The following is a 14,776-nucleotide window of genomic DNA, read 5'->3' as shown; positions in this document are numbered from 1 at the left end:
GTAAATATTTATGCACCCAACATAGGAGCACCTCAATACATAAGGCAAATACTAACAGCCATAAAAGGGGAAATCGACAGTAACACATTTATAGTAGGGGACTTTAACACCCCACTTTCACCAATGGACAGATCATCCAAAATGAAAATAAATAAGGAAACACAAGCTTTAAATGATACATTAAACAAGATGGACTTAATTGATATTTATAGGACATTCCATCCAAAAACAACAGAATACACATTTTTCTCAAGTGCTCATGGAACATTCTCTAGGATAGATCATATCTTGGGTCACAAATCAAGCCTTCGTAAATTTAAGAAAATTGTATCAAGTATCTTTTCTGACCACAACGCTATGAGACTAGATATCAATTACAGGAAAAGATCTGTAAAAAATACAAACACATGGAGGCTAAACAATACACTACTTAATAACGAAGTGATCACTGAAGAAATCAAAGAGGAAATCAAAAAATACCTAGAAACAAATGACAATGGAGACATGATGACTCAAAATCTATGGGATGCAGCAAAAGCAGTTCTAAGAGGGAAGTTTATACCAATACAATCCTACCTTAAGAAACAGGAAACATCTCGAATAAACAACCTAACCTTGCACCTAAAGCAACTAGAGAAAGAAGAACAAAAAAACCCCAAAGCTAGCAGAAGGAAAGAAATCATAAAGATCAGATCAGAAATAAATGAAAATGAAATGAAGGAAACGATAGCAAAGATCAATAAAACTAAAAGCTGGTTCTTTGAAAAGATAAATAAAATTGAAAAACCATTAGCCAGACTCATCAAGAAAAAAAGGGAGAAGACTGAAATCAATAGAATTAGAAATGAAAAAGGAGAAGTAACAACTGACACTGCAGAAATACAAAAGATCATGAGAGATTACTACAAGCAACTCTATGCCAATAAAATGGATAACCTGGAAGAAATGGACAAATTCTCAGAAAGGCACAACCTGCCAAGACTGAATCAGGAAGAAATAGAAAATATGAACAGACCAATCACAAGCACTGAAATTGAAACTGTGATTAAAAATCTTCCAACAAGCAAAAGCCCAGGACCAGATGGCTTCACAGGCGAATTCTATCAAACATTTAGAGAAGAGCTATCACCTATCCTTCTCAAACTCTTCCAAAATATAGCAGAGGCAGGAACACTCCCCAACTCATTCTACGAGGCCACCGTAGAATGGTGATACCCTGATACCCTGATACCAAAACCAGACAAAGACGTCACAAAGAAAGAAAACTACAGGCCAATATCACTGATGAACATAGATGCAAAAATCCTCAACAAAATACTAGCAAACAGAATCCAACAGCACATTAAATGGCTCATACACCATGATCAAGTGGGGTTTATTCCAGGAATGCAAGGATTCTTCAATATATGCAAATCAATCAACGTGATACACCATATTAACAAATTGAAGGAGAAAAGCCATATGATCATCTCAATAGATGCAGAGAAAGCTTTTGACAAAATTCAACACCCATTTATGATAAAAACCCTGCAGAAAGTAGGCATAGAGGGAACTTGCCTCAACATAATAAAGGCCATATATGACAAACCCACAGCCAACATCGTCCTCAATGGTGAAAAACTGAAAGCATTTCCACTAAGATCAGGAACAAGACAAGGTTGCCCACTCTCACCACTCTTATTCAACATAGTTTTGGAAGTTTTAGCCACAGCAATCAGAGAAGAAAAGGAAATAAAAGGAATCCAAATCAGAAAAGAAGAAGTAAAGCTGTCACTGTTTGCAGATGACATGATACTATACATAGAGAATCCTAAAGATGCTACCAGAAAACTACTAGAGCTAATCAATGAATTTGGTAAAGTAGCAGGATACAAAATTAATACACAGAAATCTCTGGCATTCCTATACACTAAGGATGAAAAATCTGAAAGTGAAATCAAGAAAACACTCCCATTTACCATTGCAACAAAAAGAATAAAATATCTAGGAATAAACCTACCTAAGGAGACGAAAGACCTGTATGCAGAAAATTATAAGACACTGATGAAAGAAATTAAAGATGATACAAATAGATGGAGAGATATACCATGTTCTTGGATGGGAAGAATCAACATTGTGAAAATGACTCTACTACCCAAAGCAATCTACAGATTCAATGCAATCCCTATCAAACTACCACTGGCATTTTTCACAGAACTAGAATGAAAAATTTCACAATTTGTATTGAAACACAAAAGACCCCGAATAGCTAAAGCAATCTTGAGAACGAAAAACAGAGCTGGAGGAATCAGGCTTCCTGACTTCAGACTATACTACAAAGCTACAGTAATCAAGACAGTATGGTACTGGCACAAAAACAGAAAGATAGATCAATGGAACAAGATAGAAAGCCCAGAGATAAACCCACGCACATATGGTCACCTTATCTTTGATAAAGGAGGCAGGAATGTACAGTGGAGAAAGGACAGCCTCTTCAATAAGTGGTGCTGGGAAAACTGGACAGGTACATGTAAAAGTATGAGATTAGATCATACACAAAAATAAGCTCAATAACACCATACACAAAAATAAGCTCAAAATGGATTAAAGACCTAAATGTAAGGCCAGACACTATAAGACTCTTAGAGGAAAACATAGGCAGGACACTCTATGACATAAATCACAGCGAGGTCCTGTTTGACCCACCTCCTAGAGAAATGGAAATAAAAACAAAAATAAACAAATGGTACCTGATGAAACTTAAAAGCTTTTGCACAGCAAAGGAAACCATAAACAAGACCAAAAGACAACCCTCAGAGTGGGGGAAAATATTTGCAAATGAAGTAACTGACAAAGGATTAATCTCCAAAATTTATAAGCAGCTCATGCAGCTTAATAACAAAAAAACAAACAGCCCAATCCAAAAATGGGCAGAAGACCTAAATAGACATTTCTCCAAAGAAGATATATAGACTGCCAACAAACACATGAAAGAATGCTCAACATCACTAATCATTAGAGAAATGCAAATCAAAACTACAATGAGATATCATCTCACACCAGTCAGAATGGCCATCATCAAAAAAATCTCCGAACAATAAATGCTGGAGAGGGCGTGGAGAAAAGGGAACCCTCTTTCACTGTTGGTGGGAATGTAAATTGATACAGCCACTGTGGAGAACAGTATGGAGGTTCCTTAAAAAACTACAAATAGAACTACCATATGACCCAGCAATCCCACTACTGGGCATATACCCTGAGAAAACCATAATTCAAAAAGAGTCATGTACCACAATGTTCATTGCAGCTATATTTACAATAGCCCAGAGATGGAAACAACCTAAATGTCCATCATCGGATGAATGGATAAAGAAGATGTGGCACATATATACAATGGAATATTACTCAGCCATAAAAAGAAACGAAATTGAGCTATTTGTAATGAGGTGGATAGACCTAGAGTCTGTCATACAGAGTGAAGTAAGTCAGAAAGAGAGAGACAAATACCGTATGCTAACACATATATATGGAATTTAAGAAAAAAAATGTGATGAAAAACCGAGGGGTGAAACAGGAATAAAGACACAGACTTACTAGAGAATGGACTGGAGGCTATGGGGAGGGGGAAGGGTAAAATGTGACAAAGCGAGAGATAGGCATGGACATATATACACTACCAAACGTAAGGTAGATAGCTAGTGGGGAGCAGCCGCATAGCACAGGGAGATCAGCTCGGTGCTTTGTGACTGCCTGGAGGGGTGGGATAGGGAGGGTGGGAGGGAGGGAGACGCAAGCGGGAAGAGATATGGGAACGTATATATATAACTGATTCATTTTGTTGTGAAGCTGAAACTAACATACAATTGTAAAGCAATTATACTCCAATAAAGATGTTAAAATGAGAAAAAAAAAAAGAAAATGAAGGTACAAATATAATGCTATAATTAATTATTCAACAAAGTTTGTAGGGGAAAATAGCTGAAGAAATCTTCTGGAAACTAGAATAAAAAATGTTAAAGAAAAGAATCAGAGGAAAAAAGGTAAGAACTTAGATGATTATTTCTGGAAAGTGACTTTCAACCTAGAAATTTAAATATAGACAGCCCATCAATTAAGTACATGGCATACTTCAGATCTGCAAGCCAGTTTAAAAAAAAAAAAATCACCATTTCTCCCTGTATTAGTTTCACATCGCTGCTGTAACAAATTACCAAAAACTTAGTTGCTTAAATCAACACAGGCTTACTTATCTCACAGCCCTGCATTTTAGAAGCCTGAAATGGATCTGCAGAGCTACAGTACTCCTTCTGGAAGCTCTAGGGGAGAATTTGCTTCCTTGCTTGTTCCAGCTTCTAGGAATCCCCTACATTGCTTTGCTCCTTAGCTCCTTCTTCAAAACTCAAAGCCAGTAGTGTAGCATCTTCTTCCCTTTCTGACCTCTTATCTCTCTCTTATAGGGATGCTTGTGATTATGTTGGACCCACCTAGATAATCCAGCAATTTCCTCATTACAGGATCCTTAACTTAATCACATACACAAAGTCCCTTCTGCCATATAAGAAAACATATTCATAGGATCTGGAGATTAGGGTGTGGACATCTTTGGCAGGGATGGGGGGGCGGTTATTATCTGTCTACAACATTTACCTTTTCTCAGGAATCTACTAGAGGATATGTTTCATAAAAACAAAGGATTCCATAAAGAAAAAGGAATCAAGGAATCCAACACAGGAGAGCACTATCGGATTGGTAAAAGAAACCAATACTGCATGAACTAGAGGTTGAAATGCTCTAGAGGGAATATCTGGAAGGAAAAAAGAATCTTCTAGATTAATTGATGTGTTTGAATGTAATGTTTTATCACTTTGGCAGAGTTTCTGAGGACAGATTATTAATAAGTACAATAAAAATATGACAATTAAGACAAAGGAAGATAAAAGCCTGTATTAAAAGTTAATGTGGAGGGAGACGTTCAAGATGGCAGAGGAGTAAGACGTGGAGATTACCTTCCTCCCAACAAATACATCAGAAATACATCTACATGAGGAACAACTCCTACAGAACACCTACTGAACACTGGCAGAAGACCTCAGACTTCCCAAAAGGCAAGAAACTCCCCACGTACCTGGGTAAGGCAAAAGAAAAAAGGAAAAACAGAGACGAAAGAATAGGGATGGGACATGCACCTCTGGGAGAGAGCTGTGAAGGAGGAAAAGTTTCCACATACTAGGAAGCCCCTTCACTAGCAGAGATGGGGGGTAGCAGGGGGGAAGCATCAGAGCCACGGAGGAGAGCGCAGCAATAGGGGTTCAGAGGGAAAAGTGGAGAGATTTCCACACAGAGCATCGCTGCTGACCAGCAATCAACAGCCTGAGAGGCTTGTCTGCTCACCCACTAGTCGGGAAGGGTGGGGGCTGGGAGCTGAGGCTCGGGCTTCGGAGTTCAGATCCCAGGGAGAGGACTGAGGTTGGCTGTGTGAACAGAGCCTGAAGGGGGCTAGTGTGCCACAGCTAGCTAGGAGGGAGTCCGGGAAAAAGTTTGGAACTGCCTAACAGGCAAGAGACCATTGTTTCGGGGTGCGCCAGGAGAGGGGATTCAGAGCACCACCTAAACGAACTCTAGAGATGCGCGTGAGCCGCGACTATCAGCGCGGACACCAGAGATGGGCATGAGATGCTAAGGCTGCTGCTGCAGCCACCAGGAAGGCTATGTACAAGCACAGGTCACTATCCACACCTCTCCTCCCAGGAGCTTGTGCATCCTGCCACTGCCAGGGTGCCGGGAACCAGGGAAAAGTTCCCCAGGAAAACACATGGCTTGCCTCAGGCTGTTGCAACGTCACATGGCCTCTGCGGCTGCAGGCTCACCCTGCATTCTGTACCCCTCTCTCCCCCAGGCCTGAGTGAGCCAGAGCCCCCTAATCAGCTGTTACTTTAACCCCATCCTGTCTGGGTGGGAACAGATGCCCTCAGTCAACCTACACTCAGAGGTGGGGCCAAATCCACAGCTGAACCCCAGGAGCTGTGTGAACAAAGAAGAGAAAGGGAAATTTTTCCCAGCCTTAGGAGCAGCGGAATAAACCTCCACAATCAACTTGATGTACCTGCATCCCTGGAATACCTGAATAGACAACGAATCATCCCAAAATTGAGGTGGTAGATTTTGGGAGCAACTGTAGACTTGAGGTTTGCTTTCTGCAAATCTAATTTGTTTCTGGTTTTATGTTTATCTTAGTTTAGTATTTAGAGTTTATTATCAATGGTAGATTTGTTCATTGATTTGGTGGCTGTCTTCCTTTTTTTTATATATATAGATATATTCTTTTTTCCTTTTTCTCTTTCTGTGCGTGTGTATGTGTATGCTTCCTTGTGTGATTTTGTCTGCTTAGCTTTGCTTTTACCATTTGTCCTAGGGTTCTATCTGTCCTTTTTTTTGTATAGTTTTTAGCACTTGTTATCATTGGCGGATTTGTTTTTTGGTTAACTTGTTCTCTTCTTTATTTGTTTCTTTTATTACTTTTTATTTTTTTTAATTTTAAATAATTTTTAAATTTTTTATTTTAACAACTTTATTTTATTTTTTTCTCCCTTGCTTCTGAGCCATGTGGCTGACAGGGTCTTGGTGCTCTGGCCGAGTGTCAAGCCTATGCCTCTGAGGTGAGAGAGCCAAGTTCAGGACATTGGTTCACAAGAGACCTCCAGCTCCATGTAATATCAAAGGGCAAAAGCTCTCCCAGAGATCTGCAACTCAACACTAAGACCCAGCTCCACTCAATGACCAGCAAGCCACAGTGCTGGACACCCTCTGACAAACAACTAGCAAAACAGGAACACAACCAGAGAGGCTGCCTAAATTCATAATAAGGTCAGAGGCACCACAAAACACACCCCTGGACACGGTCCTTCCCACCAGAAACACAAGGTCCAGCCTCATCCACCAGAACACAGGCACCAGTCCCATCCACCGGGAAGCCTACACAACCCACTGAACTAACCTTAGTCACTGGGGACAGACACCAAAAACAACGGAAACTACGAACCTGCAGCCTGCAGAAAGGAGATCCCAAACACAGTAAGCTAAGCAAAATGAGAAGATAGAGAAACACAGAGCAGATGAAGGAGCAAAGTAAAAACGCAACAGACCAAACAAATGAAGAGGAAATAGGCAATCTACCTGAAAAAGAATTCAGAGTAATGATAGTAAAGATGATCCAAAATCTTGGAAACAGAATGGAGAAAATACAAAAAACGTTTAACAAGGACCTAGAAGAACTAAAGAGCAAATAAACAATGATGAACAACACAATAAATGAAATTAAAAATTCTCTAGAAGGAATCAATAGCAGAATAACTGAGGCAGAAGAACAGATAAGTGACCTGGAGATAAAATAGTGGAAATAACTACGGCAGAGCAGAATAAAGAAAAAAGAATGAAAAGAAATGGGGACAGTCTCAGAGACCTCTGGGACAACATTAAACACACCAACATTCCAATTATAGGGGTCCCAGAAGAAAAAGAGAAAAAGAAAGGGACTGAGAAAATATTTCAAGAGATTATAGTGGAAAACTTCCATAACATGAGAAAGGAAATAGTCAATCAAGTCCAGGAAGCACAGAGAGTTGCACACAGGATAAATCCAAGGAGAAACATGCCAAGAAACATATTAGTCAAACAATCAAAAATTAAATACGAAGAAAAAATATTAAAAGCAGCAAGGGAGCAGAACAAATAACATACAAGGGAATCCCCATAAGGTTAACAGATGATCTTTCGGCAGAAACTCTGCAAGCAATAAGGGAGTGGCAGGACATATTTAAAGTGATGAAAGGGAAAAACCTACAACCAAGATTACTCTACCCAGCGAGGATCTCATTCAGATTCAATGGAGAAATTAAAACCTTTATAGACAAGTAAAAACTAAGAGAACTCAGCACCACCAAACCAGCTTTACAACAAATGCTAAAGGAACTTCTCTAGGCAGAAAACACAACAGAAAGAAAATACCTACAAAATAAACCCAAAACAATTAAGAAAATGGTAATAGAAACATACATATCGAAAACTACCTTAAATGTAAATGGATTAAATGCTACAACCAAAAGACATAGACTGGCTGAATGGATACAAAAACAAGACCCATATATATGCTGTTTATAAGAGATGAACTTCAGACCTAGGGACACATACAGACTGAAAATGAGGGGATAGAAAAAGATATTCCCATGCAAATGAAATCAAAAGAAAGCTGGATTAGAAATTCTCATATCAGAAAAAATAGACTTTAAAATAACGACTATTACAAGAGACAAAGAAGGACACTACATAATGATCAAGGGATCAATCCAAGAAGAAGATATAACAATTGTAAATATATATGCACCTAGCATAGGAGCACCTCAATACATAAGGCAACTGCTAACAGCCATATAAGAGGAAATCGACAGTAACACAATCATAGTAAGGGACTTTAACACCCCACTTTCACCAGTGGACAAATCATCCAAAATGAAAGTAAATAAGGAAACAGAAGCTTTAAATGACACATTAGACAAGATGGAACTTAATTGCTATTTATAGGACATTCCATCCAAAAACAACAGAATACACTTTCTTCTCAAGTGCTCATGGAACATTCTCCAGGATAGATTATATCTTGAGTCACAATTCAAGCCTTGGTAAATTTAAGAAAATTGAAATCATATCAACTATCTTTTCCGACCACAACGCTATGAGACTAGGTATCAACTACAGGAAAAAATCTGTAAAAAATACAAACACATGGAGGCTGAACAACATGCTCCTAAATAACCAAGAGATCACTGAAGAAATCAAAGAGGAAATCAAAATATACCTAGAAACAAATGACAGTGAAAACACGATGACCAAAAACCTATGGGATGCAGTAAAAGCAGTTCTAAGAGGGAAGTTTACAGCAATACAATCCTATCTAAAGAAACAAGAAACATCTCAAATAAACAACCTAACCTTACACCTAAAGCAATTAGAGATAGAAGAACAAAAAAAGCCTAAAGTTAGCAGAAGGAAAGAAATCATGAAGATCAGATCAGAAATAAATCAAAAAGAAATGAAGGAAACAATAGCAAAGATCAATAAAACTAAAAGCTGATTCTTTGAGAAGATAAACAAAATTAATAAACCATTAGCCAGACTCATCAAGAAAAAGGAGAGAAGTTCAAATCAATGAATTAGAAATGAAAAAGAAGAAGTAACAACTGACACTGCAGATATACAAAGGATCATGACAGATTACTATAAGCAAATATATGCCAATAAAATGGACAACCTGGAAGAAGTGGACAAATTCTTAGAAAAGCACAACCTTCTGAGACTGACCAGGAAGAAACAGAAAATATAAACAGACCAATCACAATAACTGAAATTGAAACTGTGATTAAAAATCTTCCAATAAACAAAAGCCCAGGATCAGATGGCTTCACAGGTGAATTCTATCATTTAGAGAAGAGCTAAAACATATCCTCCTCAAACTCTTCCAAAATATAGCAGAGGGAGGAACATTCCCAAAGTCATTCAACGAGGCCACCATCACCCCAAATCCAAAACCAGACAAAGATGTCCCCAAAAAAGAAAACTACAGGCCAATATCACTGAGGAGCATAGATGCAAATATTCTCAACAAAATACTAGCAAACAGAATCCAATAGCACATTAAAAGGATCATACACCATGATCAAGTGGGGTTTTTCCCTGGAATGCAAGGATTCTTCAATATATGCAGATCAATCAATGTGATACTCCATATTAACAAACTGAAGAAGAAAAACCATATGATCATCTCAATAGATACAGAAGAAGCTTTTGATAAAACTCAACACCCATTTATGATAAAAACCCTACAGAAAGCAGGCCCAGAGGGAGCTTACCTCAACATAATAAAGGCCATATATGACAAACCCACAGCCAACATTATTCTCAATGGTGAAAAACTTAAGCCATTTCCTCTAAGTTCAGGAACGAGACAAGGCTGTCCACTCTCACCAGTATTATTCAACATAGTTTTGGAAGTTTTGCTACAGAAATCAGAGAAGAAAAGGAAATAAAAGGAATCCAAATCGGAAAAGAAGAAGTAAAGCTGTCACTGTTTGCAGATGACATGATACTATACATAGAGAATCCTAAAGATGCTACCATAAGACTAGTAGAGCTAGTCAATGAATTTGGTAAAGTAGGAGGATACAAAATTAATGCACAGGAATTCCTATACACTAATGATGAAAAATCTGAAAGAGAAATTAAGGAAACACTTTCATTTACCATTGCAACAAAAAGAATAAAATACCTAGGTATAAACTGACCTAAGGAGACAAAAGACTTGTATGCAGAAAACTATAAGACACTGATGTAAGGATTTAAAGATGATACAAACAGATGGAGAGGTATACCATGTTCTTGGATTGGAAGAATCAATATTGTGAAAATGAGTATACTACCCAAAGCAATCTGCAGATTCAATGCAAGCCCTATCAAACTACCAATGGCATTTTTCACAGAACTAGAACGAAAAAATTCACAATTTGTATGGAAACACAAAAGACCCCAAATAGCCAAAGCAATCCTGAGAAAGAAAAACGGAGCTGGAGGAATCAGGTTCCCTGACTTCAGACTATACTACAAAGCTACAGTAATCAAGATAGTATGGTACTGGCACAAAAACAGAAATATAGACCAATGGAATAGGATAGAAAGCCCAGAGTTAAACCCACACACATATAGTCACCTTATTTTTGATAAAGGAGGCAAGAATATACAATGGAGTAAAGACAGCCTCTTCAATAAGTGGTGCTGGGAAAACTGGACAGCTGCATGTAAAAGAATGAAATTAGAACACTCTCTAACACCATACACAAAAATAAACTCAAAATGGATTAAAGACCTAAATGTAAGGCCAGACACTATAAAACTCTTGGAGGAAAACACAGGCAGAAAACTCTATGACATAAATCACAGCAAGATCCTTTTTGACCCACGTCCTAGAGAAATTGAAATAAAAACAAAAATAAACAAATGGTACCTGATGAAACTTAAGAGCTTTTGCACAGCAAAGGAAACCATAAACAAGACCAAAAGACAACCCTCAGAATGGGAGAAAATATTTGCAAATGAAGCAACTGACAAAGGATTAATCTCCAAAATTTACAAGCAGCTCATGCAGCTCAATATCAAAAAACCAAAAAACCTAATCCCAAAATGGGCAGAAGACCTAAATAGACATTTCTCCAAAGAAGATATACAGATTCCCAACAAACACATGAAAGGATGCTCAACATCACCAGTCATTAGAGAAATGAAAATCAAAACTAAAATGAGGTATCACCTCACACCAGTCAGAATGGCCATCATCAATAAATCTACAAACAATAAATACTGGAGAGGGTGTGGAGAAAAGGGAACCTTCTTGCACTGTTGGTGGGAATGTAAATTGATACAGCCACTATGGAGAACAGTATGGAGGTTCTTATAAAACTAAAAATAGAACTACCATATGACTCAGCAATCCCACTACTGGGCATATACCCTCAGAAAACCATAATTGAAAAAGAGTCACATACCACATTGTTCATTGAAGTTCTATTTACAATAGCCAGGACATGGAAGCCACCTAAGTGTCCATTGACAGGTGAATAGGTAAAGTAGATGTGGCACATATATACAATGGAATATTACTCAGCCATAAAAAGAAATGAAATTGAGTTATTCATAGTGAGGTGGATGGACCTAGAGTCTGTCATACAGAGTGAAGTAAGTTAGAAAAACAAATACCGTATGCTAACACATATATATGGAATCTAAAAAAAAAAAAAAAATGGTTCTGAAGGACCTCGGGACAGGACAGGAATAAAGACACGGATGTAGAGAATGGACTTGAGGACACGGGGAGGGGGAAGGGTAAGTTGGGATGAAATGAGAGAGTGCCATGGACATATATATGCTACCAAATATAAAATAGATAGCTAGTGGGAAGCAGGCACATAGCACAGGGAGATCAGTCGGTGCTTTGTCACCACCTAGAGGGGTGGAATTGGGAGGGTGGGAAGGAGATGTGAGGGGGAGGAGATATGGGGATATATGTATATGTATAGCTGATTCACTGTGTTATAATGCAGAAACTAACACACCATTGTAAAGCAATTATACTCCAATAAATATGTTAAGGAAAAAAAAGACTGCCAAAAAAATGTTAATGTGATCATATGTGGCTCACGCTTGAATAATATTTACAAATGTTAATTTAAACAAAAACTTTGATACTACAGTATTAAGAGATGAGGAGATAAGAGTGTGTAGGGGTAGGGAGAGAAGGAATGTTCACACACTTGGGCGTGGTGTTATAAAACAGCTTTATCACTGCCTTCTCTCAGAAAGTGAAAAATCAAGAAATTGCAGTATATTTTGACATATGGAGTAAATAACAGAAGTATCTAAAATACTTGAAAGAATTTTCCTTTGAAGAAAAGAATTGAGATAAGAGGAGGGGTTGGGGACTACAGGGTGTTGGTTAAAAACTTAGAATGTGGCAAACTGTTACTGCTCACCAATACCTGTATGTTTCTCTACATTTCTGCGGCTCCCTTGCAGTTAGAGGGGAACTTGGATTAAATTCTGGCCAATGAAATGTGGGCAAAGTGACATACACCATTTTTAGGGCTGACCTCTAAAATTTTTGTGTGATTCACCATGCTTTCTTTCTTGACAGGTTAGCTGTGGCTCCAAGTTGTAGGAGACAGCACAACCACTAAAAATAAAAAGAAACCTACTTTCTTAAGTTTAACATTTCATCTGACTAGTAATAGCCACAATGGATTTCTTGTGAGAAATAACAATTTATTGTATGAAACCACTGAAATTTTGGGGTTTTCTGTGACAGCTGTAAATTCAGTGTGTTGGTTTTTAAAAAAACAGCCACAAATTCCTTGACAATCTTTTTTTTTTTTTTTTTTTTTTTTGCGGTACGCAGGCCTCTCACTGCTGTGGCCTCTCCCATTGCGGAGCACAGGCTCCAGATGCGCAGGCTCAGCGGCCATGGCTCACGGGCCCAGCCGCTCCGCGGCATGTGGGATCTTCCCGGACCGGGTCACGAACACGTGTCCCCTGCATTGGCAGGCGAACTCCCAACCACTGCGCCACCAGGGAAGCCCTCCTTGACAATCTTTTGAGAAGTGGCATCTACGTCCCCTCACCTAAAATCTAGACATGTCTTGAAACTCATTTATAATAAAACGAATGTGAGAGAAGTAATGCTGTGTTACTTTTGGGGACTAGGTTAGAAAAGAACATGTAGTTTCTGCCTTGTTCATTGCAACATTTGACTTTGGAGCACTGGTCCTAGGCTAAGAAGTTTGGTTACCCCACTGCCATACTGTGGGGAAGCCCAGGCCACATGGGGAGGCTACACACAGGAGCTCTGCTAGCATTCAGTCTTCACAGCTGAGTTATCAGAAGAAAAGCTGTCCCTCTATGTTCTACTGAACACAAAATTCATGAACATAATAAAATGGTTGTTTTAAGCCACCATATTTTGGAGTAATTTATCACATAGCAATAGTAACCCAATACTCACTCCGATTAATAAACAGAATCATTTGCTTTTTAATCTGTGTGCTTGAACTAAATTGGTTTAAAAAGATAAAGGTGTGAATTATTTATTATTGGCTTGGAGACTTTGCTATTGCTACTCTTCTTTCCCCCTAAAGCAGTGCCTTTCAAACTTTTTAAGAGAAACACACAGTGAGAAATCCATTTTATAAACGTGACCTAATGCACACATACATGCATACATACATAATTTAAAACTCCATAAAGCAAAACGTAACTTTACCAAGTGCCATGCACTGGTATTTCCACACTAGACCATTTCATTTTTTAAAAAGTGTAGTTGTGACTAAATAGATTTCCTTGCTTACAAATAGGACCTCCACCAATGGATGGACCACACCATCCCTTTGAATAACACTGCCCTAAACCATAATCATTCTTCAAGGCTTTACTCAAGTTCAGCCAATAAAACTTCATTGACGACTCTGAGCTCTTTTGAAATTCCTATAATTTATTAGTCATATTGTATTTTCTGTACTACCCACTCTTAACTTGATACGTAAGGTCCTCTAGGGTAAGGTTCTGTCTTTTATCTCTCACTTGTTAAATTCAGAGTATTCAATAAATCCATTGCTCAATATCCGGTCACTGTGTTTCTAAATCTCACAGTTGTCAACATGCATTCATTCTATTTGGATTTTCTTTGAGGTGGGGCAAGGAAAAAAGGTTTAATAATCCACCCACAAATTACACTTAATTTCAAACTGGAAAAGTGCACAAAGCAGTCCCATCTCTACACGAGTGTGTAGTTTTAAAGCAAACCAAATTATCAACATATAATTTTTCTAACAGCTTTCATTACTATGCAGCACACGAAATACTTCTCCTGACATAGCCTTAAAAAACGTTATAGAACAAAGTGCTCACGACTAAAATATTTTGGGAATTGGTAAATGGGGAAGTGTTCTGTAGGAACCGCATTTTTCACAACTCACTGCAACTGCACCTTGACAGTTTGTTTCGAGAACCGCGTCCCACTTTAGCGGTCCGCGTCAGTCTCACAGAGCAGGGTCCTGGTCTTCCATCCCGTCTCTCCGGAAAAGGGCAACACCACCGACCACTGGAGACGCTGAGGAGGGACTTTCGGTCTAACCCCTTACCGCGGCCCTCCCCGCCCGTTACCTTTGCCAGAGGGGCCCGCGCTGAGCCGGGCCCTAGCAACGGC

At 38.7% G+C, this 14,776-nt stretch overlaps 1 protein-coding gene across 1 annotated transcript in view; it reads right to left on the bottom strand.

Annotated features, from left to right (window-relative positions):
• The window catches only part of FAM227B (family with sequence similarity 227 member B), a 288,612-nt gene extending 273,873 nt beyond the window's left edge, over positions 1-14,739 (bottom strand). The window contains exon 1 of the mRNA XM_029237204.1: positions 14,558-14,739. The gene's annotated coding sequence lies outside the window, so the exon portion shown is untranslated. The remainder of the gene's footprint in view (positions 1-14,557) is intronic.
• Positions 14,740-14,776: the final 37 nt, after the last annotated feature.

Source organism: Monodon monoceros, unplaced genomic scaffold, assembly GCF_005190385.1.
Source record: "Monodon monoceros isolate NGI ecotype Baffin Bay Population unplaced genomic scaffold, NGI_Narwhal_1 Super_Scaffold_21, whole genome shotgun sequence".
Classification (NCBI taxonomy): Eukaryota; Metazoa; Chordata; class Mammalia; order Artiodactyla; family Monodontidae; genus Monodon; species Monodon monoceros.
This window is presented reverse-complemented; position numbering and strand designations above follow the sequence as displayed.